Source organism: Amblyomma americanum, chromosome 1, assembly GCF_052857255.1.
Source record: "Amblyomma americanum isolate KBUSLIRL-KWMA chromosome 1, ASM5285725v1, whole genome shotgun sequence".
NCBI classification, from domain to species: domain Eukaryota; kingdom Metazoa; phylum Arthropoda; class Arachnida; order Ixodida; family Ixodidae; genus Amblyomma; species Amblyomma americanum.
Window position 1 is genome coordinate 359,894,956 of NC_135497.1, and position 25,601 is coordinate 359,920,556.

The following is a 25,601-nucleotide window of genomic DNA, read 5'->3' on the forward strand; positions in this document are numbered from 1 at the left end:
TGGTTCGGAAAGCCAGTTCGTGAGCTGCTTCATTTCCAGTCAGGGATGCGCGCGCAGGCCAGACTACGTGAATTTTCCGTCGTCCGTTGCGGTCCGCAGGATTTCATGCGTCAGGGGTGAGACCCTCCCTTTGGCAAAGTTCATCAATGCAACTTTGAGGTCACTGACTATCGTTGACGCCCCCGAGCCCGGTATTGCGAGCGCAATGGCGGCTTCTTCCGCAATTTCTGGAATGCCCGACGTGATCAAGGCGCCGCCCCGGAGACGTGTTTTGGTGCTAGCTACCGCTATCACCATTCTACCCTTCCCGCAATTAGCTGCGTCCACGTTGGTCTCGTCTTCTATCAGATAGTTTTTGAAACGCATGCTCAGGGCTTCAGCCCGTTTCTCTCTGCGACATTTGTCGTAGACAGATGGGTGTTTTTGGGTAGTGGCAGGATCATGAGCCTGTCACGCACGCTCCTAATCATGTCCACACAAAAAAAGGCCAGTGCTGCTTAATAAAAATAGGACAAAATGTGTGTTAATGCTCTGTACGTGCAACGTTCACTGCAGGTCCAAAATAAGCAAAAGCTAAAAAAGCAATATTGTGAGAAGTGGGGCTCAAACCCACGCCGTCTTCCGACGACCAGAGCTTAAACCTGGCGCCTTAGACCGCTCGGCCATTCTGATCACGGCGCGGCTGCTTTTACGAACATATATTCACTCTGTGCAAGTGTATGTGCATACATGTAGCATGTTTGCCAAAAGTAACGAGCAGCCGCGACGGCAGCGGGAGCGGGGGCTCAGCCGAAAGGCGGCGCTGCGGTCCCGGGCGCTGGCGACTGCTCCCCGGCTGCGAGTGTAAACTTTGTGGCGTAAGTCCGCGCTCTAGCCCTCCTTCCTCGGGTGATAAGAAGCACACAGTATGTGTGGCGAAGAATTTCGCACCTTTGGGGTGCACGTGTTACTGCACGAGGGGCCGGGCTTACGTCAGCCGTAAATATTTAGTTGTATGCGACTACAGAGGAAAGCAAAAAAAATTGGCGTTGGTTTAGCTCTGGTTAACCCTAGTCGAAAGCGAAAAGCTTCAGCTCCCTGTCTACGGTTTTCGTCCAGCGTCTGGCGGTCTCCACGGCAGGCGTCGCATCGAACACACCTAGCGTTAGCCTGAACAGATCAAAGTGCACCAGCGTTTTATGCAGAGCCCGCTTCGATGCCCTGCGCTGTGCGCATGCGATTCGAGCATACGCTTTATCACTCTGCTCGGTCAAGGTGTGTGACGTCACAGAGAAAGTAGGCAGCAATCTTGTGATGCCTCCTTCCCTCCTCTCCGCAACGCGATGACGTAGCGCACATCTGCCGCTCTCTACGCCAGGGGTCGCATCGATCACACATAGCATTGCGCTTAACTCATTGAAGTGCACCGGCGTTTTACGCAGAACCCACTTTCATGACCTGCGCATGCGACGCCGGCAGACACTTTCCCGCGCTTAGCCGAAGGCCAGGGTCAAAGGTCATAGGTCAAAGTCTAGATAGTTGGTGTATCAGCCGCTGGTGTCGCTGCTGTAGCTGACGTCATGTGTCTAACCTGACTACCACAAGTTATGCTCATGGTTTGACCTCTAGCTACACTCATGGTCAAACTTGCAGCCACATTGCCCTCTAGCCGCATTCAAGGGCAAACTTGCGGGCCCGCCGACGGCTCGAAAAGCTGGATAGTGAAGCTTTTCGCTTCAAAAGAAACAATGCAGTGCTGCTTAATAAAGATGTGTGTTAACACTCCGTACCTACAACGCTCACTGTAGGTCCAAGATAAGCAAAAAGAGCTAAAAAGCAATGTCAGAAGTGGGGTTCGAACCCACGCCCTCTTGCGAGGACCAGAGCTTAAATCTGGCGCCTTAGACCACTCGGCCATTCTGACCACGGTGCGGCTGCTTTTACGAACGTATATTCCATCTGTGCAAATGTGTGTGCATACACGTAGCGTCTTTGCCAAAAGTAGCCAAGCAGCCGGGAAGGGAGCGGGCTCTCAGCCGAGCGGCGGCGCTGCGGTCCCGGGCGCTGTGGTGGCTGGCCACTACACCCCGGCTGCGAATGTACTGTCACCTCTCGTTCAGTTTGGCTATGAAAGATCTGCCAGGCCTGCTCTCCGAAATCCCGGGCATCAAACACACATTGTATGCGGATGATATCACTGTCTGGTGACTCGGGGAGTGACGCCGAGATCGAGGAGCGTCTGAATACAAGCAGCAGCGGACACGGTGGAGCGGTACGCCAGGGAGAGAGGCCTTCAGTGTGCGCCGGAATAGTCCGAGTTGCTCATCCTGAAGAACCCGAGGACACCCCTAGCGCAGAACATCACAGTGTATATAGACAACCACCCAGTACAGAAACCCACGGAGATCAAGATCCTAGGGCAGTATATCCCGAGGGGGCGACAGAACGCCACCACTATGAAGAAGCTTACAACTTCCACCGAGCAAACCCTCCGGATGATACATCGTATCAGAAATCAGCACCATGGCATGAAGGAAAGGAACACCATCCGCTCTGTGGAAGCTTTCGTGATCTCACGGATAAGGTACGGGATGGCATTCTTTAACCTCCCCAAATCGGAAATTGAAAAGCTGGAGATATTGAACAGGAAAGCCTACAAGACGGCACTGGGGCTACCAAACCCCACGCCAACGGCAAAGCTCATGACTCTATAAGTACACAATACCCTCAAAGAGATGTGGGAAGCACAATGGCTCTCACAACTCAGTAGGTTCGCACTCACAAAACCAGTCCGAGATCTGCTCGGAAAGATCCATATTAATCTGCCCTATAAGATAGACCAAAACGAAGAGGTACCACTCGAAGTGAGGAGACGCATCAACGTGTTCCCCATTCCGCGGAACACGCAGCCCGCATATAAAATCGAAAAGAGAAAAGCAAGAGGGGAAGCCCCGCAGAAGAAATGGGACGAGTAACCTGATACCCTTTATGTGGACGCCGCAGGACCAAAGAATTGAGTGATCACTATCGTGGTCTCACGTCTTCAGGATCGATGGTGAACTGCGCCTCGACGAAGACATCCAACACCACTCACGGAGAGGAAGCAGCTATTGCATTAGCAGTAGCATCTAACCCCAACGCCGCTGTGCTCACTGATTCCCAGAACGCCTGTCGCAACTTCAATAACGGATTAATTCACAGGTCAGGGTTGTCATTGCTGATTAAGCATCCACCCAGCCAAGCCTCAGTAATCTGGCTTCCCGTTCACCTGGAACTACCAGCAGGAAACGAAGCCGCTCACAGGCATGTCCGAGCTCTTCTATACCGGACGGCTCCCACTGATCACCATGAAGGGTGCTGCGATCAAATCGCTTGAGCAGTGTATGCTGACAATCTCGCGCCATACAGAACAGCCAGGAAGGAGTACCCAACACCACATAAATCCCTCAATAAGAGAACAACCTTAGGAGACTACAAACCAGCACACACCCAACGCCAGCTAAGTGACACCAGTGGTACCCTACACTTTACTCTCCGCAGCGCCCACACTATGGAGAGGTAGCTAACCTCTACCACATGGTGTGGGTATTCAGATTTAATCCCATAGTTGACCCCATTCCAAACCCCTCAGAGGAGCAGTGGGAGGCTATTCTGCTCAGCAATGATTCTGACCGTCGGCACTGGCTGGTGGGCAGGGCCAGCCCAGCAGCAATAACCACTGCACTACCAGACTATAGGCGCCCCACCCACATGTTCCACGAATATTCGATAAATAAAGATGTTTTAAATCAATCAGTCACCGCGAGTGTAAATTGTGTGACGTAAGCCCGCGCTCTCGCCTTTCGCACCTTCGGGGTGCACGTGGTACTGCGCTAGGGCTCAGGCTTACGTCAGCCGTAATTTTTTACTTGTATTCAACTACAGAGGAAAGAAAAAAGAAACAGGGCAGTGCTGTTTAATAAAAAATGTTTGTTATTGCTGCGTACATACAATGTTAACTGTAGGTCCAAAATAAAAAGAAACGTTTCCAGAAGTGTGGTTCGAACCCAGGCCCTCTTGCGAGGACCAGAACTTAAATCTGGTGGCGTAGACCGCTCGGCCATGCTGACTTTTTTTTCTTCATTGCCGGGCTTCGACAACATACACAAACACAAACAAATTTAAATGATACCAATTTAAGGAGGGAATTTGACACTCAACAGCCGCTGCTGCTGGCTTCGTCATGTTAAATGTCCCTCAGGAGACAAGGGCTAACTCTCGAGAGCCATTCAGGAACTTGATCGGCCGTTTTTTGTATTTCAATGAACCAGTGCACACTCTCACGAAAGTAAATTGGGGCAGGCCTCTCATCCGGTTCGCAGTAGTGTACAGCCATACGCGACCGCCAAATAGCGTGGAGACCCAAAAGCAATATTGTGTCATAAGGTACGCCATCATCGTTTTGTAGAGGCAGATACCGTATTCCATACGTGTCTAGACTTAAGTCTTTCTTGAACGTTCTTTGCAGGGCATCCCAGAAGTAGACTCCTTCCCAACAGTGCAAGAATACATGATCAATTGTCTCTGGTTTCTTGGAAATCAAACAATCTGAGCTCCAAGAAGGAAACATTCCCTTTTTTCTCTATAAATGTTTTTACGGCCTGTGTTTCTGTGAGTAACTTAAAAAGAATGATTTAGCGGCCTGTTGTGCCTGCATTTTCTTCACCCGCTTCAACACATTACCGCCCTGGCCTCCACTGTACAAGGCCCTGTACAATGGTTCAGAAAGAACAACATCACGTAAATCCTGATAGACTGTTTTCCTTTTTACAGTAGGCAGGTACTGCTGTGAAAAAGGAGCAGCTAAAAATCTAACACCCATTACGACTTCTCTGCTGTATCTAAATATCCGACCTTGTATGTTTTCTGTTCCCACAATCCTTTCTGGTAACGCACGGCCCAGCCTTACGTGATATATTGTACGCAAGAAGGGGTCACTCGCGTCACGAAAGAATAAAAACCTGCTGACAATTTGGCGAAAAAACAGATGGCCCAGGCCTAGGCCTCCATCTTTTAAACTTCTAAACAAATTTGTGCGGCTGCATCGTTCCCAGCTCGAGGCCCAGACAAACACTGCAAAAATGCGGTGCAGTTTCTGCTTGTTAGTTCGTGAACAGTGCAGTACCTGCATCACGTTCCACAGCTTGCTGATGAAGAATAAGTTGCACACGTAGCCCTCGCGAAAGTCCATAACTGAGCCCCTTTCCATCTGTCAGCTTTTGCACGTGTGTCTTCCAACTGGCCTTTCCAATACGGTTCGCTGTCTCAATAACACTCTAGTGGGACCCCTAAGTACTCCATTGAGGTCATCACCCAGGACACACTCGCAGTGTTAACTGGAGTCGTCGGCCATTCACCATACCAGAAGCCTTTATGGTATGGGAAAACATTTTGCCCAATTTACTCGACTTCCTATCGATTGACTAAATGGCCGAACACAATAGATGGCTTTTCATATGCTCTCATAATCAACCGCGAAAACGGCTACGTCGTCCGCATAAGCTAGAAACTTAATTTCTGTCGCTTGTAGCCTAAAACCTTGAATACCGTAATTCTGAATTATGCTCAAACAGACGGATTCTATGTATATACTAAACAAAAGGGGGCTGAGGGGGAGCCCTGGCGCACCACCAACCGCTTCACGCTTTTGGGTGCCCCCAAACTCTTATTTATTATTAGTCTAGTTGTGCAATTGCGGTACGCCATGGCCACTTCCTCCGTGATGACTGACCAAACATTCACTTGACCCAAAATTAAAAGCAAAAGTTCATGTGCCACGAAATCGAAAGCCTTTTCCAGGTTTAACTGAAGAATAGCAACACGACTGTCTGTAACATTGCCACACTCAAGAACAGATCTTGTTTTATGAATATTAGACATAATAGGCCGGCCTTTTATACCACACGTCTGATGACCACCTACTGTCGCATTCATTACCCTTTGTAACTGCCTTGCTAGCACCTTCATAAATATTTGTAGTCCACGTTTTTGAGTGAAATAGGACTGTAGGCTGTAACCTGCTTTAACTTTTCGCTGTCTTGCGTTTTCAGAATTAGGACAATGTAAGATCAGCCAAAAGAAGGAGGTAGTGCTTTTAATTCATATGCATCATTAAAGAGTGCAGTTAGCAAATGAGAAATGTCTTGCTTAAAGGCTTTATAGAAAGCCGCACTTAAACCGTCTGGTCCAGGCGACTTAACCGACTTTAAATTAGGCCGCCGCGGTGGCTGAGTGGTTATGGCGCTCGGCTGCCGGCGCGAAAGTTGCGGGTTCGATCCCTGCCGCGGCGGTGGAATTTCAGTGGAGGCGAAGTTCTAGAGGCCCGCGTGCTGTGCGATGTCAGTGAACGTAAAAGAACCCCAGGTGGTCGAAATTACCGGAGCCCTTCACTACGGCGTCCCTTATAGCTTGAGTCGCTTTTGGACGTTAAACCCCCATAATTAAACCATAAACCAAAATCGAGTTTAAATTGTCTATTGCTATTTTTGCACTTCACACTTGGTAATTGATTCCTATAATATCTGTTCTTCACCAGCCGCCGCGGTGGCTGAGTGGTTATGGCGCTCGGGTGCCGGCCCGAAAGACGCGGGTTCGATCCCGGCCGTGGCGGTCGAATTTCGATGGAGGCGAAATTCTAGAGACCCGTTGTGCTGTGCGATGTCAGTGCACGTAAAACAACCCCAGGCGGTCGAAATTTCCGGAGCCCTTCACTACAGCGTCCCTCATAGCCTGAGTCGCTTTGAGACGTTAAATCCCCCATAAACCATACACCAAACCTGTTCATCACTTATATTTGGCATTGCTCCTAGAAACTTGTCTATGAATGTGTCAATGTCTACGTCATGTTTTGCGAAAAGCGACTGATAGTATTCACCAGAGGCTTGCTTTACATGCGTTTCGCCATCTGCTATGACACCTCGCCATTCAATCTTATCGACCCGATTAAGCTCAGCCCGGGCTTTTTCTATGCCCAATGCTCGTTTTTTGGTGCTTCACTGAAAACCGTCTCTTCGGCTCTAGCTCGCACCAGCGCACCGCGATAACGCTCTTCTTCCATAACTTCTATCTTTTCTTTAATTTTCTTTACGTCATCAATCCACAGACCAGGAGCTTTACTCTCTTGCTCGATTAGTTTCCACAGCAGTTCCTTAACTTTTTTCCTGTTTTTTATGCAGGAAGCCTTTTCAATTGCTTTCAATTTAATTTGCTGCTTACATTGTTCCTACTGCTCCCATAACTTTTCTCTTGAATGAGGCACTACTTTGCAAATTTCTTCTTCAATGTTGTCATAAAAAATTTCGCACTTTAACAACTTACTATTAAAGTTCACAAGTTCTAATTAAATGCATTGTCCCGTTTTCCTGTGTCTATCCTGCATTGTACCAAAGAGTGGTTTGAATACGGCACAGGTACAACCTTGTAATTGTTACATCTTGGAAGCAGGTCTACCGCCATTAGAATACCGTCCAGACGTGCCTGACTTGAGCGCTGAAAGTGCGTAAATTGCACATCTTGCTCGCCTTCTAAACAGTCACCCATATCTTCAATATTCCATTTATCTACCAACGCGGAATATATTTCAGCGCTTCTGTCTTTGAATATGCTATCGCGTGTTTTGTCACGCGCCGCTAAGACACAGTTGAAATCACCCATGACGATCAATTGCCTTTCGACAGTACAGTACTGCTCGATGCTTTCAAAAAAGGCTGCCCTCTCATCGACCTTGTTAGGTGCGTAAATGCAGGTTATTCTGCACTCCACATCCAAGTAGGCATAATCAAGCACAACAAATCGTCCATGAGAATATGTCGCGTAAGCCTGAACAACCAGTCCCGGTAGCTTTTTACAGAAGAGCTCACACCCAGCCGACGTTCCAACTGCATGGGCAACTATCGCGTAATACCTAGAAGTGAAACGCTGCAACCTGCTCCCGGTATCTTCCTCCCCGTCTACTTTAGATTCTTGCACCGTCAACACATCAATGTCGTAGTCAGTTATAAGTCGATAAACTTGGCCGTTTTCTTTTCCCCGTCAATCCCCTTACATTAAGAGTGGCTATTTTCAGGCAAAGTAGAGGAGCCATTTCGAAAAACAGGAGAAGAGACAGAGAGCATTGCGCTTACCTTTCCTATCAAGCGTATGGATATACGCTTTGTTTAATGCCCGGGTCATCGGGTCGATCGCCGTAGCCTTGCCGCAAAGGTGAACTTGCAGCGACTCGCCTCTCAGCTGAAAAGTTCGGGCGCGGCTTGCAGGCCTACGGGACTGAGTAGCTTTCGCAGGTGGCTCCTCTCCACTGGCTGTAGTTTCGTTGGCCTCTTCTTTGCGAGTCAGATCATGAGGACGCTTGACGGGAGCACTTATGGTCGCCAAGCGGCCGTCGCTGTCATCCATGCCCTCCTCACACACAGGTCGGGGAACTTCGGTTTTTGAAGCGCCTGCAGATCCGCCGTCCTCTTCCGTTTTGGTTGCCATAGATACTGGCGGTTCAGGCTCCTCCCCTTGGTCACTGGACGTCCCGGTGTCCTCCGCCGAAGACGGTGAGAAAACCGTGGCTACTGCTGCCTTGTCCGCTTCCCCTGCACCCTTAGCCGCCTACTCAGATTCAGCGGCATCCATTTGCAACTCCGCATTTTCGTCGTCGACCGCAGCTCCCGTTGCCGATGCGTAGGTGCCAATGCAATCAGCGTCGCCGTGACCGAAACTTTTGCATTTCTTAGAGCGAAGGATCTTGCATTCTCGTCGCACGTGTCCACTGCCGCGGCAACGAAGATATTGCATAGGCCTACCAGGAACAATTACAAGTGCCAGCTCTCCCCCAACTCTTAGCTGATGAGGGATGTCTTCAACTGTAACACCTGGCTTCAACTTCAGTAAAACAGTCCTTGTAGTAGAGGCTTTTTCCGTCATACCTTTCCGTCATACCGAACGCTGCAAATGCCGTTCTTATGTCCTAGTCATCAACGTCGGGGAGCATCCAATGCACAGGCAGTTTCACATCCTGGTCCTCAGGGTCGATGATCATGCACCACCTGCTTTTACTTGCATTTCCTTCACGGCGAGCAGCTGCTTGGTTGCCTCAGCAGTGCTCAAGGTCACCGTCCATAAGTGGTTAACCTGGTACGCCCCCACAGCAACCACGTCAGGCAGGATTCCGGTCTTGGCGAGGGCATCTCGGAAGTCCTAAACTTTGAAGGGCCGATGTCGCACATCGCCATGAAGAAAAACAGTATTTAACTCCACGCGTCCGGTAGGCAAAGTTGGCAAAAGAACTTGGTACTCGTTATCTCCAGCGGCAGCATTCATGTTTCCGCGGCCGGCCTGGGCCGCTATCGCTGCTCCAACGGAGCCCATCCTACAAGCATCTGTCACTCTCGGTGGCCGGAAGTAGAATGTGCTCGGCAATTCTGACCACTGCGCGTCGGCTTTTACGAAGATATACTCACTCTTTGCAAGTACATGTGCATACATTTAGCGTCTTTACCAAAAGTAACCGAGCAGCCACGACGGCAGCGTAAGCGGGCTATCAGCAGGGCGGCGGAACTGTGGTCCTGGGCGCTGGCCACCGCTCCCCGGCTGCGAGCGTAAACTGGGTGGCGAAAGTCCGCGCTCTAGCCGTGCTTCCTCGGGTGATAAGAAGCACACAGTATGTGGGGCGAAGAATTTCGCACCTTTGGGGTGCACGTGGTACTGCACGAGGGCTCAGGCTAACGGAAGCCGTAACTTTTTAGTTGTATCCGACTACAGAGGAAAGAAAAAAAACGGGGCAGTGCTGAATAAAAATGCCTGTTAGTGCTCGGTACGTACAAAGTTCACTGTAGGTCCAAAAGAAGCAAACACTAAAAAATAACGCTATCAGAAGTCTTCTTCAAGCCCACGCCCTCTTGCGAGGACCAGAGCGTAAATCTGGCGCCTTAGACCGCTCGGCCATTCTGACATTCTTTTGTTTATTGCATTCAAATAGTGTCCGAAACAAACATCTAAGCATGCTTACGCCCCAAAATACCAGGCCACTATACCCATACACGATCCCACCTTCCAAAACATCAAAAAGTCTTGGAGGCACACACATGAATCCAGATAGGGGAGCCAGCTATAGGAGGCTTTTCCGGGGCCGCATATACTCCCCGTACCAAAGCGCATTGTTCTCGAAAGAAATATTTCGACGACCGAGGCGATTCGGCGTGGCAGTCGGTCATGCGGCTTTTCTAGAGACTGAATAATCCCAGCAACAGAAAGAGATCGTGTGGCACAACAGAGTTTTCCTGCACTGGAAAAAAACGAATACCGTATAGTCGAACTTGTACATAATTGCACGCAATTAACTGTGTTCACCCTGTGAGCGTCGAAAACTACATCGCGATGAGTTGATGCGACAGGAAACGCTGTCGCACGCCGAGTATTTGTTTCGCTGAGTGAGTCAACGTCGAGCGAGCTGCGGCGGGAGGCTAGCACACGGCGTAGCATTCAGGATAGACGAGAAATGTTGGGTTTATGCAAGTTTTATACTACGGGGGAGAGATGTGGTGCTACCCCTACCGGCCGACGCGGCAAGTCTGCAACGTCTGCTGCCAACAAGGCCATCGATCGGATGTTTGCCCGAACCCGGGAGCCAAGGCGTGCAGACAATGCGGCCAGAAGGACCCGGGCGAACCACACCAGTGCACACCCAAGTGCCTGCTATGCGGGGGCTCCCACGTGGCGGGCGCGAAGGACTGTACGCAGCGGCTGAAGCCGACCAACGAACTACAGTGGGGACCTCAGAGCCAGCAGCGACGGGGCCGCAGCCGGAGCCGAGGCGGGGCACGGAGGCCGCGCTAGTTCCGAAACGAGGAACAAGAGCGGAGCGACTACCGGAGCGAGTCCAGGAGTCGCAACCGAGGGCGCAGCCAGAGCCAGGGCCGGAGCCGGGACGAGTCCTACCCACCCCTGGGCGGCCAGCAGCCCGGAGCGAACAGAGACAGCAACAGAAGAAAAGCGGCGGAGTCAAGGTGAGCTGGGGAGCCGGCCCTCCCAAAACCCTTTTTGCTCCGCACAACAACGACAACTACAACACAAACATACAAGCAGAAAATGCGAGGCTTCTTGCCGAACTCAGAAATCTTAGAAAGGAGCAGGAGCAAACACGAGAGGAAAACCGACAGCTTAGAAAACAAATAAAGGACTTGATAGCGGAGATGCAGGAGATGCGAAAGGCGGGCTTCTCGCCTGTTAGAGCACCCTCACCCCCGCAACAGGACGTAGAAACTCCACAAGCTAGCGAAGGAGGAAACTCCACAATAGACGATCACAAGACATACATGCAGCAAGCGCAGCAACAAATGCAGCAGCAGATGCAACAATTAAATCAAAAGATAGCCCTGCAAGATCAGGGCTTCCGCAACTACGTAAAGAATCAAAACACACAAAGAGTAAAGGACGCTAGGGACCGCCTCTATAACGAGCGCAGGTTTGGAACAGAACCCCAGGGAGCTACTAAAAACACAACATGGTAGGACAACAAAAACTAGAGATATGGCAGTGGAATTGCAGGAGCTACAGGCTCAAGCAGGGGCTCCTACAGCAATTCATTAACACTCAAATAACCCCACCAGATTTAATACTACTACAAGCAACAAATTGCAACCCAATTCTAAAAGGATACTCATGCCAGGAGAATGGCAGAACAGCCACTCTCATTAGCAACAAAATTAAAGCCATAGCTCATAAAGGAATTGAAGACACACAACTAGAACACATCATAACTGAAGGGATTCCAAAAAGGAAAAGGAAAGCCAAAAGTAATTACATAGTAAACCTATATAGTCCACCTAAAAACAAAGGTGACTTCATCAGGCTGTTTGCGGAAGCAAAGAAGCTTGCAGGGCAGAACACCCTGATAATTGCAGGAGATTTTAATGCGAAAAGCCCGCAATGGGGCAGCAGGATCGAAGACAAAAAGGGACGCGGCATCTGCACGGCAGCAGAAAACATAGGTTGCGAGCTACTCACAGACGAAAGCCAACCCACCAGACAGGGCAATAGTGTAAGCGCGGACACATGTCCCGACCTAGCCTTTGTCAGGGGCGCTAAGCAAGTCGAATGGGAGAACTTGCAAGAAAATATCGGTAGCGACCACTATATCATCAGGGTCAGCACGGAAGCAGAAAGCGTCAAGAGGAAGATTGGCAGGGCGAGCCTAACTGACTCTCAGCACATCTAGAACGTGGCACATTCTAAAAACGCTAATGGAGCCAAGAAAAAGCAAGGCGGAAAGCAGCAAATCCATCCAAAGACTGATCCACCAGTACGAAGGCACAGAAGAACAACTGCTCTAAGCGGTACGGGAGAAATGCTATGGGAAGGACCAGGTGGACGGCTACCAAGGCGATTACCAGGGCGCGGAAAACCCAACCACGGACAGACCCATTACGAGAGAAGAGGTCGCCGAGGCCATAAGGGCGACAACAAAAAACACGGCAGCGGGAGCGGACAAAATGAACAACTCGCTGATTCGAAATTTTAGCGACGAAGCAATCAATCAACTCACCCTATACCTCAACAAACAATGGGAAGAAGGGACGGTGCCAGCGGAGTGGAAACACGCCGTCGTCGTCATGATCCCCAAGCCCGGCAAAAAACTCCAGATCGAAAATCTTAGACCAATCTCGCTAACATCGTGCCTAGGCAAGCTGTACGAGAGAATTGTTAACCGACGAATACAAACGCACCTAGAAGACGAAGGATGGTACCCCAACACCATGTTCGGATTCAGGGCCAACCTGTCAACCCAAGACGCATTACTACAGCTAAAAGAGGAGGTACTGGAAACAATGCCAAAACAAGGGGAAAACGTTGTCATGGCCGTCCATATCAAGGGGGCCTTTGACAACGTGTCCCACGCCGCTATAATGGAAGGCCTAAACACCACCAACTGCGGGAAGAAGATTCATGACTACGTCAGAAGCTTCCTCACAAACAGAACGGCAACAGTAGGCCTAGGAGACCTACGGAGTGACACCTTCTCCACGCCAAGCAAGGGCACTCCACAGGGCTCCGTAATCTCGCCAATACTCTTGGCGAGATTGGTACTAGATATTTAAAAAAGTAGAAACATTCCCCTGTGCACCTTAGTTTCGGTGACTGTTGGCTTCCTTAATGCGTTTGTCAAACGAGCCCCTCACTTCATTTGCCTTGTCTGCTAATAGCTTAACGGGGGTCTCGGTTCTGGCAGTCTTGATGCCATAGGTAGCGTAAGAGGGTTCTCGCACAGTTTCCGCCCTCGCCGTTAGATGACGTTCTACGTCATACTAGCGGTATTACAGGACGTGCTACGTCCACCGCTATGGACGAGGGTGGTGCTGGTGAAAACTCTCAAGGTTCGCTTACACGCAAAACATAAATACCCACGAAGGCAGCACATTGGACAGCCGTCGCCGTAGCTGAGTTGGTAAGAGCACCGGACGCGATATTCGGAGGTCGTGGGTTCGGATCCCACCGGCGGCATGGTTGTTTTTTTCTGCTGCTTTATAAGCAATTTTCTTTAAAAAAAGACAAAAAACTAATAGATTGGTACTAGATATTTAAAAAAGTAGAAACATTCCCTTGTGCACCTTAGTTTCGGTGACTGTTCGCTTCCTTAATGCGTTTGTCAAACGAGCCCCTCACTTCAGTTGCCTTGTCTGCTATATATATATATATATATATTACGAGCATGTCAAGGTGGTGTATTTATCTTTGTTAATAGTGAACGGACTGTTTATGAATTTACTATTGCATATGTTTTGGCATGACACCATAAGATTATTTATATTTATCACAACTGCTGCTGGGTATCACTGTTCTTGTCGAGTTGATGACGCCACTAGGTTTACTTCTGACTGCTGAAAGGCTCCACTTCCTCGTACTACCATGCATTACTTTATTTCAGCTTCATTTTGACCAAGACCAATATGAAGCCAATCGGCAGGATGGACAGCGCCTGCTTAAATCCACAGCTGTGCTGATTATTCTTGAATTCAGGCGTAAGGACATATGTACTTTCTCGAAAGTAAACATTTCGACTCAGAAACGTCGGGTCACTAACCTCTACTTATGCTGATGCTATTTAAATACTCTCCAAGCAGTGTCTTTATGTACTGCGAGAGGATTCTATTACGAAATGTTTATGGCATAAAAAGTCGGAAGAAATAATAGTGTCATTTTCTCGCTGATCTGCCTCATAAGTTCCTCCAGTTGAGATGGCGGAATTAAGCATGTCGGGTCCTGATCACGGGTCTGTGCTTGCTAGCTTATGCATGTCGTTCTAAATCCGATGAAGGGAGCCATTTAAAAGCATATGCGAAATTCAAGGCAACTTCAGTGCTTCGTGTCCTCAATGTAATTTGTTTCTGTTTTTTTAACATTTTCAGCTCGACCTAAATACAGAAAGCCGCCTCGTCAACGAACGTTCCCAGCTACCATTGTTAGTGATAGTGACCAGAGCTCATAAGCCGCAGAAGAATGCTGTTCTGAGAGCGCTGACAGTGATGTGAGCGAAGAGCGTCAAGATGCAAGGGAGAGTGGAGCACGAACAGCAGACGTGCTTTCTATGTCCGCAACTGAGTTCGTCAAACAAGTACAGGACCTTCAGAATAAGACCTCGATTTTGAAGGAACGATGCTCCCTGACTAAAAAAAAAGCTGGAAAGAAAAATTAGAACCACAAAACGCATTCAGGAAGAGATGTCTACTTTGACCTCAAATCTCAGCTTCCTGAACGAAGATCAAAAAGCCGCCCTGCAGAAGCACAACAGAAAGGGCTGTTCATGAAGCCCAGCGACATAAAGAAGGCTTTGCAGCTGAAGTTTGCTTGTGGCTCTACAGGATACGATGTTCTGCTTGAGCAAGGCTATCCGCTGCCGTCAAGGAGAACACTCTGCGGAAGGCTACAGCATCTTCCATTTCAACCAGGCGTGCTCGCTGAAATATTTGAAATAATGAAGACGAAGGTATCCATGAAGGCCGATATTGCAAAAGACTGCATATTGTGCCTGGACGAAATGGACATCAGAAAAGGGCTAGAGCTAGATCGCAGTTCTGATGTTTTTCTTGGAACGACGACTCTGCAGGAGTCTGATCAACCAGCTAATCATGCTCGTGTGTTCACGGTTGGAGGCATGAACAGCCGTTGCAAGCAAGTGATGGCTTATCATGTTACAGGTGCTTACGTTTCTGGTGACACGTTGAGAGATTTTGCGTTTCATCTCATACGGCTCTGATAGGAGATCTCTCTTCGCGTACTCTGCGTGACCTGTGACATGGGTGCCTCCAACCGAGCCATGAGGAGGTCTTTAAGTCTGTCGAGCTCACGTAACTGGGTGACTGTGTGCAGTGTTCCCCACCCTTGTGATGCAGGAGAGCTTTACTTTATGCCCGACCGTGCTCATGTACTTAAGAATATTAGAGGACATCTTATGAGGAAGAATGTCATGCAGCTTAGTGAAAACATTGTGTCAAGATTTAATTTGCCGAGCACTGAAATTTTGATAGGGCATATTGAGAATTTGATTGAGCATCTGTGTCAAGATTTAATTTGCCGAGCACTGAAATTTTGATAGGGCATGTTGAGAATTTGATTGAGCATCTGCTCGACGAAAAGATCATGGTTGCTTCAAACCTCGGTGAAATTCATTTTTCAGATGGTCACTTCCCAAAAATGAAGGTCGGAATCGATGTGCAGATATTCAGAGAAGCCTCTGCAGGAATTGGGTACCTTGTAGATCAAGGAGCGTTACCATCAGAAGCTGAAACCACTGCTTGGTTTTTTGAACTTTTATTCAAGTGGTACACGATAATAGCAACTCGCCATTCGTTGGTCGCCTCAAGCATGATTGACAAAGAAAAGTATGAGCGAGCAGTTTCTGTTTTGAACCTTGCGTCAGAAGTTGTCTCGGAACTCAGCATTGGCGAGCAAAAAATACAGAAGCCCTGTCAGTCAGGCGTAGTCATATCGACAGATGTTGTGCTGAAACTACACCTTTACCTCCTAAAAGACTGTGGGTAAAAATTTGTCCTGACTGGCAGGCTTGTCCAAGACTGCATGGAGAAATTCATTTGCGTAATCCGAATGCTTGCGCCTGTGCCCAGCTCATATGATCTAAAAAATGCCCTTAAAATTGTGTCAGTGAGCTAGTTTCTAAAAGTTCAAAAACATCTGGCTACGAAATTGACGACAATGATTATCTAATTGATTTTCTCTCTGCAGAAATACAGCATGTGAAGCAGTGCGAATCTGACGAAAATTGGGAAGTCATTGATGTCGATCTGCACCCAGTGTCTTCTATCGAGGGCGACATACTTTCTCATTTAGCAGGATTCTTAGTTACGCCAATTTTGTCTACTATGAAACATTGCTTGGTCTGCATGCGCATGCTGGCCACGAAGTGCCCGGAGCACAGCACAAACTCGTTCAGCTGAAAGAGTTTGTACAAGGTTGGAAAAATTTAATTTACGCAAGCCAAGAAGTTCTGAAAATTGTTGAGCAGTGCGAAAGGACATTTAAACTTTTTCTAAAACAAGAGATATTAGTCGTGTCAAAAAGCCAATGAAGACACTAAGACAAATGATTATCAGTAGTGCGGCCCTCCCACAAGTTTCGTGCACACAGCACTCAGAAATTTTCTAGAAACTTGTTGACCGTTTTGTGTCCCTTAGGCTTCGTATTTTCGCACGATGGCTGAACCCACCTGAACCTTCTGATCGATCCTATGGAAGCAAAACAGTAGCAGGCACAGGCCTTCAGTGAATACAAGTTGCCTTTTGTTTAAGAACGCAGAGCGGAATGTGTACATTCAATATCATGTATATTCCAAATAAATGGATTATTCTTTGCTGTTCTGATATTTACGTGCTGTGTTTCACTCAGCAACACCGACTCCTATAGTCAGTGCATTTGATGTTCGCCGTATTCGGATGGCGAAATGTGCGGAGGCTTGTAGTAGCAATACACAAATTATATCTTTTAATTTGGTTATGTTGAAGTGGACAGGCTGGCCATTACGAGCCGGCATTGCCTTGAACCTTCCCAAAACTGAAGTCAAAATTTCACAGAAATAAGCAGTGGTTATGGCTATCACGCTCTTGGGCAAAGTGAATCATACACACGCACAAGTTAATTGTAGCCTACGAAAGAAAACCATGCGCAGGAGCAGATTCAACAAAGGTGACCGTTTCACACATTTCTTGAAAGCAAGACAAATTATAAAATAATGTGAGTCAATTTTTCGCTACCATTAAACAGTGAGACTCCTACACAGTTCACTGGTCTGTTTCCACAACACCCGAAACACGACGTGAACAGTGTATGTCAAAATCTTCTGACAGTTGTTATGCTTTCATATATTTATCTCTTATAAACTACCACTGCTTTGTCGCAGAAGCAACAGAGGAGCAAGTTAATGCCCAAACATCCTTCCGAACGGCCCGCCGCCGCATTGCGCTCTATGCAGCCGAACGGGAGAGTTTGACCCAACATGTTGCTGTCGCGAGCAGTGTCCTCACCCTGAAAGAGGAGGCGAGCGGGCTTCGAGGCATCCTAGGATGGTGCGGGGCGCGCGCCTCGCTCTCGTGACATCAGGCAAAGGAGCGCTGTGTATTTGCTTTCGTTAAGCCGTAAGTGACCATAGCTGCCATGGAGGCAGCTGATTGCAGGTTCCAGTGTCTCTTTTGAGTCTCCGACTAGAAGCTTCACATTTATTGCTTGTCGCTTGCGAGAAAGCTTCTATGAAGTTCAGCAGATCTTCGAGCTTCGAACATCCGGTGCTTACGAAGGCAACAGGGAATTTGTTTCCTAGACGCGGTTACAAAAGTACTCTTTCGGTAACATTTTCTCTAACGAAGCAGGTGAAACGCGTCAGTTAATTTTATAGGCTTTTATTTAGGTGTTGTGCGTGCTTGCTTTTGAGCCACAACTCTTTGGTGCTTGCAGAAAGCTCAGGGCTCTCCTTCGGACCTGCTAGAAAATAAACACTTCTCAGCAAAAAAGTTGCCTTTGTTGGAAGTGTGCTTCCCCGAGGCCGGCTTTATATACGCCGCATCCACCACTAAGATTTGTGAAGGAGACCTCCTTGATCAAGGATTCGGCCTCTTTGCAAGTTAATTGTTATGGTATTTGTTCTAACTCCTCTCTTCCCTTCAGGCACACCGCGGCTGCCGCTGATTGCCCATCAAAAAAACTTGCTTTCTTCAGCTTCACAATAGGCGTAAGCTAATTAATCCACTGACACAGATGGCACTTCCAACCATGTAACTGGAATAGAGACGTTGTAGAGTAGGACCAGTGCACTCTCGCTGGTGGTAGGACGTTCATAATTCACCAGCGCTTTATTCTTCACAACCACAGCGCGTGGTGCATTTTTCAACTAGTATAGCTCTGTTTTCGGCACCAGGTCCTTCCACGCTCACAGATTTGGCACTATCAATGGTAGCACAACTCGTAGGTTTCCGACACAGCACACCTAGCAATGACGGTTTGCTGGAGGTTCATGCTCCCACAGATTTCTAATTTTGCTGTTTGCTGATATTTTAAGCACAATGTGTTTTAGATGGTGCCTGAATATCGTGTCGGGTTTCAGACGCGGTTTATCGTGGGGAAGCTCGCTGGTGACTCCCCTGCGCATCACTATTTCGGGAACACTTGCACATTCCCACTCATAGCTAACCCAGGCTCCCCTTGACTCAGGACTCCTATAAACTCGCACAAAGGACAGATGAATAGTTTTTACTCCCAACGGCCCCAGTTACGTGCCTAAAATGCCAAAGGCACGGTTATGCGATGAGCTCTTGACTGCAGCTAGCCTATATACACAAATATATATACAGCCTCGCCAGGCTCAGAGGCCTTTAGCTGCCGTTCGCGGGTCGTAAAAATCTCAAGCCGCTGAATGTGTTCTGCAACCAATTAAAAAAAACGGCAAAAAAATTGATAGGACAACCGCGATACAGCAAGCTATATAGCTAATATCCAACGAGACCAAGCGCAGCGACTAATCAACTTTTTCGCATTTTAGCAATGTTCTCGAGTGCAGCACCACGAAACAATAAAATTGCTCTACATCATCATTTTGACCAAAAGCTATTCAATGTTGCGAGCAGTGAGCAGGAAACGCATTTATGAACGTTACAACCCCGTGCGCAATCGCCATCATGGGTTTACTTGAGATCATGGGATTGCTCAACCTTACATCATGGACTTGTTTGATTTGACAGGCCCACTCAGGAGCGGACTGAACAGGACCCACTCTCACAGCGGCGCAGATCATGATCTCAATGTGGGCTCGTATTCGCATCATGATTTGAATGTGAGCCCAGACTCACGACTGACATCATGATCTGAACGTGAGCCCGAACTCACTCACAACTTAGATCATGAAATGCACATGAGTCCGGGCTCACTCACGGCTCAGAACATGATCTAAATATGAGTCCGGAATCACTCCACGGCTCAGATCATGATCTGATATGAACGTGAGTGAGCCCTAGTGAGTCGACTCAAGAGCGATTTCGCTGGCCTATGCCTTCTCTCTTCTCTTTTGAAATTTCGTTCCCATCTTGGAAGCCGTGTACCGTAAGGTGGTGCACTAAACATATGGAAACGCGCTCCTTGTTCGAGTGGTAACCGCCTTTACACCGCGGCACTCGAAAGCAAGTCTATTTTCGTGGTCGCTTTGGTTTTGACATCTTTTTGTGCTGTGACATCTAGCTCGTTTAGTGATGGGCACGTGAAAAGAGCAATCAGGAGCTCAGTCGATGATTTTTCTACACGACTAAAATGCGCAGAATGGATACACACGCGCACAGAAAGCGCGCACAAAACCGACGAACTCACACAGAACTACTCGCAGGAGCGGACGCGATGACTTGCATGTGCAAGCAGCCACACAGGACAACAAACACTACACCTCGCTCAACAAATAAAAAGGGCACAAGCAAGTTAATCACGCACGCACAAGACCAGGTTGCTGCCTTCCGAACCAAGAAAACCGCGTCGTCTGCTGCGGCAGCACCCTCCCGACCAGAAGCGCCCTCTGTCGCCATCGGTGGGCTTTCATTGCACACGACGAGGAGCTCCAGGACCATCTCCTTGTGTACACCGACGGCTCAGTGGCCCGCGACAGCTGCTGCCTTGCTGCGGAGGCCTCCATCCCCGCCCTGCGACTGCACAGCCAGCAACACGCAACCTTCCTGGGCTCCTCCACCACGGCGGAGTTGATGGGGATCCGGCTCGGGCTGGACCTGCTGCTCACCCTCGGCCCTCCGCCGCCCAGGAGTGCTCTGCTGTGTGACTCCCGCGCCGCCCTCAGCCGCCTGCAATCTAACGGCCGCGTTACCCCACTAGTGCGGGAAATTCGCTCGCGCATCGAGCGCCTCGCGCAGAGAGGTTGTGCCGTGCGTGCACAGTGGGTGCCCGGTCACTGCGGCATCGCCGGCAACGAAGAAGCTGACGGCCTCGCGACCGCTGCACACCAACTACTTGCCAGCGATCTGCCCCTTGCGCTGGAGGACGTGCGTGCGGCCATCCACGACCATCTCCGAAAGCAGCACCCCGACCCACGCATCGCGGGAGGTGAGCGCATCGACAGTGTCACCGGCTGTCGCGCACTTACACGGTCACAACGTGCAATGATCCTCCGCGCGCATTGGCTGCCTGTGGCCCGGGGAACAACGGGTGCGTCACGGAATTGCGACGAGTGATGTGTGTGACGGATGCGGTGCAGTGGAAACTCTAGAACATCTCCTCCTTCACTCGCGGCCAATAGGGCGCAGGGCATACTACCAGACTCCATCAAGACGCTATTGTGGCCGCAGGGCAGTGCGCGCACTCGTGAGCGAACTTTGGTGAGTCTCTGTGCATTCCTCGAACACACGGGCTTGACGTCCCGTCTGTCCTCCGTCAGGTAGTTACACGCAGTGACCGAACGCTCCGCGAGTTCTACCTTGAACGATTTATAACTGGACGCCCCACTCCAGTTGTAACCAACACAGTGCTGTGCGCGTGTGTGATTTATTTCCTCTAAAAGGAACAAATCACGCGCACAACCTGGACACATTCCTTATTGTGTAAATAGTTTGTATATATTACTTCTCCCCCTATCCTCTCTTCCTGTCCCCTCACCTCTTTCATTTCATTTCTCCATTCTGCCTGCTATCCTTTATTTCCGCTGCCCCAGCTCAGGTGCTTCAGTATCGATGGCAGATGCCGGGGCTAGCAAAAATCTTTTCCTTCCTTTTTACTGTTATTTTTAATAAAAGCTCTACCACCACTACCATTGCACACGGCGCCACCATCTCCCATTGCGGACCGCTGGTGCTCGGCACACTAGCCATTATATTGTAGGCACTATAGTTTTCTCTGGTGGTGGTAGTGGTATTTTATGCACACTAGCCATTATATTGTAGGCACTATAGTTTTCTCTGGTGGTGGTAGTGGTTTTTTATTAAAATAATAGTAAAAAGGAAGGAAAAGGTTATTGCTAGCCCCGGCATCTGCCATCGATACTGAAGCACCTGAGCTTGGGCAGCGGAAATAAAGGATAGCAGGCAGAATAGAAAAAATGAAATAAAAGAGGTGATAGGACCGGAAGAGAGGATAGAGGGAGAAGTAATATGTACAAACTATTCTCTACCGAACCAAGACGGTGGGCCTAGTTCTTGGAGTGCCAAGAGATGGCGCTGCGCGTTTTGCAAATAATCTATTCAATACGCAAAAAAAAGTCAGTTATGAGCCTACAACCACGTGTTCTTTCGGGCAAAATTTACAGGTGCACGCTTAGGGGTGTTAATTTGTGAACTACTTGCAAATAAAACAGTTTAAAAATTTTATTACAGCTTTAACATTTCACCTTAAACCTGTAGGCACCTGCGCAGCATGACGGGATCCTTTCCACTGCCCGTCTTGACCGCGGTTGCATTGTCATACTTACCTGGTGCTGAGCCTCCGGTGATCAAGAAGGCCAGGCTCCGTGCTGAGGCCTATCATTGCACTGCGGTGGGCTGACGCGCGCCACTTCCCCAAAGTGGGGAGGCTGGAGCACATAATTTTTGGTAGTGGGGGCTGGCGTCCGCGCCGGCCCCTGCCCAATTACAATGCTAAAATTAGATTTCAAGAACACCATGTTGACATTTAATGAACTTTTCCTTTTTTGCAGATATTTAGTTTACTTTCGGTCATGTTAAGGCGCCGTCAGGAGGCATTGCGCATAGCGGTTGGCAGCGTCGCACCGCAGCGCACTGCCTTTTTTTCGGCGTCTGGCATTCAGTGCCTAGAGGAGCCTTGGAGGAACGTCGCAGATGACATGGAAGGAACAGCTCGCAATATTTAGCACCGTATTCTAGACGGTGAAGCCGATAAGCATAAGGGCTACTGGGAAAGGAGCCGTGCAACGGTGATTTCGTCGCGAGTACCTTCCCTGCAAGACACACAAGCACGCTACCCATAACAGTTTATTGCATGACAGCAGTGTGTTGTAAAGAATGAGCACGCCAGACCGACGGCAAGAAAGACGAAACAATTCGAAAATTACTCGCATACTTCGAGTACATATGATGTCGGCTTTTGTCTGGTTCCTTGCCTGTCTGGTCTGGTTCGTCTGGTTCATTGCGTCTTCGGTGCTGAGGGTTGCAGCTTGCTCGCAGCGGGCAGTGTGTAGCAAGGAGGTAGAACGGGGGCGGCGAAGCAACCACCGAGGGTGAGAAAGAGAGAAAAAAAAATTGTGAGCAATGGTAGGAATCGGGGAGGCTTCTAGAGGGTGGAGCCCTCCGTCCAGGGCCCCATTTGCCTGACATCGTCGGCGGCGTCGCCGCTGTGAGCGAAAAATGGGCCGGGGTTTGGTAGTCAACCAGGTGTGCAGTTAATGATTGGTCACGAGAGGTTATGTCTTCACGGTCGCACAAGCCTCACCGGTGGCAGCGCCTGCCGTGGCAGAGCAGCAGCGCATCGCAATTATCCGCCGCTACACGGCAGCAGCAGTGATGTGAGGACTCCGAGGGATCTATGGATTTAAAGTGTAGTGTAAACAACTCCGCATATACCCTTAAGGCGGAGCTCAAGTATCCTGTCTTGCTGATGCGCACAGGTGTCCCGCTATTGCCCTAACCGATAGCGTCCTCCTATTCTAAATACCTCCATTGTTACGACCGCAGCGGTGGCCTAGTGGTTTCAGCATTCGCCTCGCATGCAGGAGGTGCGGGGTTCGATCCGCAGTGCCGCTGGGTACCCACTGGTGATACAATGGGTACAAGCTTTCCCCTGGTCTGGTGCTCGGCTTATTTAGTTGGACATGTTTGGGAAATGAATCTTTGGCCCCACCTTGAGTAATCGAAAAATATCTTGTGCCATGGCGCTCTTTGGCCGCGTGTGCCTTTGCGCCATAAAAATCCATAAACGTCTCCATTGTTCCAATGTTCGGCGGGTCACGTACCAAAGTTTCGGTGAAGATAGGTGTGCCGGTGTCAGAATTCTGTCCCGCCAAAGCCGACGAATCGTCCGGCGAAACACACCATGCGTGCCTCGCGTCGAATGGGTACTGAAGTATTGAGCGTGACTATAAATCGCTACACTCAACGCCAAATGCCCAAAGTGGTTCGCTTGCGATTCTTTATATGCCTTTGTAGGGAAATTTTACTTAGTTGAAATGATACACCCCGGCTTCTCTGGGACCTTTTAAGGATAATAGCCATTCCTTCTTTAAGGTAGTCCACAGCGATGACTAAAAGGAGCACTTCGCCTGAGCACGAGTTCCTGAAAAACACCTTTTTTCCGTCACTGCGGTGCTGAATGTAGTGGGCACGCAAGTTATCACTCACCCGTGTGTCTAGCAGTGATGCAGTACAAAATTTTTCTTGCCGTTTTTGTTTTGAGAAAATTGCATCCGACTTTTTTCTTTGCAGCATTTTAAGTTCCTTGGATCAAACAGCTGAGCAATATGTGCCACGTTGAACTAGTGAGCAATTGTACTAAGTTAGATGCAAATGGGCAAAAGTTGCATCAGTGTATCCGAAATTTTTGTGTTGCAGAACAGCACTGACCGTGAATGTAATGCTTTGTTAGCATATACACTGCACTGTGTGAATGCACACTTTTGGGTTATTTCTCCTTAACATTCCCCTGTCCACCAATTGAGCCACGCAGACGGCAGTGCACGGTGTGGTGCTAAGTGAATTTGATTTTGTTTTACTTTTTGTTGCGCACTCGGACTTCATATAGGCGAAAGGCTAAAAGATAGTTTTCTTTTCTGGCTATGACTCGCCTGTGGACGCTTGGTGTAAAATTATTTCGCACAATCGCTTGACATAAGTTTCAGGGAACGTAAGCGTGGCGTTTTGTAAAATTCTCGGATCCGTCATTAATCGAAGAACAGGCCGTCAACGCTGTGTAACAGGGGTTTTTGAGTGTGGTCAATGGGGGAAAGTAATCGATGATTATTGAACGAATACGTTAATAGAGTACGGTAAGGGTGCGGGCTAGTTGGTTATCCATGAATTAATATGTAGACCGCAGCTTAAAGCAGACAAGCACAAAGACGAGAGCAGACACATGAGCGCTCAGACAGGCTTACAGGTTAGTTTCGCGACCACAGCCCTCATCTATTTCAGGCCCCCTCCCCCCCCCCCCCCCCCCCAAAAAAAAAAATTCATGAACGACGAATTCCTGTACTAATCTTAAGACGCTTATACAGGAACTTGTAATAACTCGTTCTCGTCGTTGGTGCTATCCTCCGGATTTGGCATCAAACTCGTGTTAAGTCTACGTAGGTCGGGTTAAATTACGAAGAAAGCCGTGCTGCAGCTTGCCGGGTGGACATCTAAACCACGACGTGAAGGATAGAGGAGGGAAAGGAGCAGGTGCGGCTATTATGGTTTTTATTGGTGCGAAACACAATTAGCCTCCTACCACGCGTACCCGCCGCGGTGGCTCAGTGGTTAGGGCGCTCGACTACTGATCCGGAGTTCCCGGGTTCGAACCCGACCGCGGCGGCTGCGTTTTTATGGAGGAAAAACGCTAAGGTGCCAGGGTGCTGTGCGATGTCAGTGCACGTTAAAGATCCCCAGGTGGTCGAAATTATGCCGGAGCCCTCCACTACGGCACCTATTTCTCTTTATCTTTCACTCCCTCCTTCATCCCTTCCCTTACGGCGCGGTTCATATGTCCAACGATATATGAGACAGATACTGCGCCATTTCCTTTCTCCCCCAAAAAAACAATTATTATTATTACCACGCGAAATCAAAAGTGGAACTCCTTTTACTCCCACCTTTATCCCTTTCCTTACAGCGCGGTTCAGGTGCCCGCCGATATATCAGATACTGCGCCATTTCCTTTCCCCTAAAACCAATTATTATTAACCCAGCCGCGGCGGCCGCGTTTCGGTGGAGGCGAAACGCAAAAGGTGCGCGTAATTCTGTGCGATGTCAGTGCACGTTCAAGATCCCCAGGTGGTCGAAATTATTCCAGAGCCCTGTGGAGGAGAAACGCAAAAGGTGCCCGTAATGCTGTGCGATATCAGTGCACGTTCAAGGTCCCCAGGTGGTCGAAATTATTGCGGAGCCCTCCATTACGGCACCTAT

At 49.0% G+C, this 25,601-nt stretch overlaps 2 non-coding genes across 2 annotated transcripts; one reads left to right on the forward strand and one right to left on the reverse strand.

Moving 5' to 3' along the window:
• Nucleotides 1–1,819: 1,819 nt before the first annotated feature.
• Nucleotides 1,820–1,903, reverse strand: TRNAL-UAA (transfer RNA leucine (anticodon UAA)). The gene has a single exon. It is a non-coding gene; the product is annotated as a tRNA-Leu (tRNA).
• A 20,047-nt stretch (nucleotides 1,904–21,950) lies between these two features.
• LOC144116568 (U1 spliceosomal RNA) lies at nucleotides 21,951–22,111 on the forward strand. Its single transcript, XR_013311899.1, has one exon. It is a non-coding gene; the product is annotated as a U1 spliceosomal RNA (small nuclear RNA).
• Nucleotides 22,112–25,601: the final 3,490 nt, after the last annotated feature.